Source organism: Equus caballus, chromosome 16 (assembly GCF_041296265.1).
Source record: "Equus caballus isolate H_3958 breed thoroughbred chromosome 16, TB-T2T, whole genome shotgun sequence".
NCBI lineage: Eukaryota > Metazoa > Chordata > Mammalia > Perissodactyla > Equidae > Equus > Equus caballus.
In genome coordinates, this window is record NC_091699.1 from 38,053,361 (window position 1) to 38,053,814 (window position 454).

Sequence of the window (454 nt, forward strand, 5' to 3'; positions counted from 1 at the left end):
AAAAGATTAGAGAGGAGTTATTTGCATTCACAGGCTTGGCCATCTTTAAACAACCAAGTCAAAATCCAATAACCATTTCCAGCTCTCATAGGGGTCCTTTTTCAGAACCAAGTCTGAGCCCTCCTGAAACTGGCAACTTACCAAATGCTTTCTAGTTCAGTTCTTTCCTCCAGAACTTTTAGAAGTTTGATTATCTATTAATGAAAAAATCCTAAGAATCTATATTCTGATAAATATTATTATACTAAAGTAGTTAAGTGTGACTGTCTTTTCATTTGTTAAAAGAAACTACAATAGTGAGCAAACAACCACTTTGATCCTGTGCCTTGTCCCCATAATAAAATAAGGGAAAAGCAAAGAGTCTAGAAAATGTGAAATCAGAACTAACAACCAGTATTCACTGTTTAGATGAGAATGACTGTAAATGATTTTTTCAAAACAATAGAGACAACAC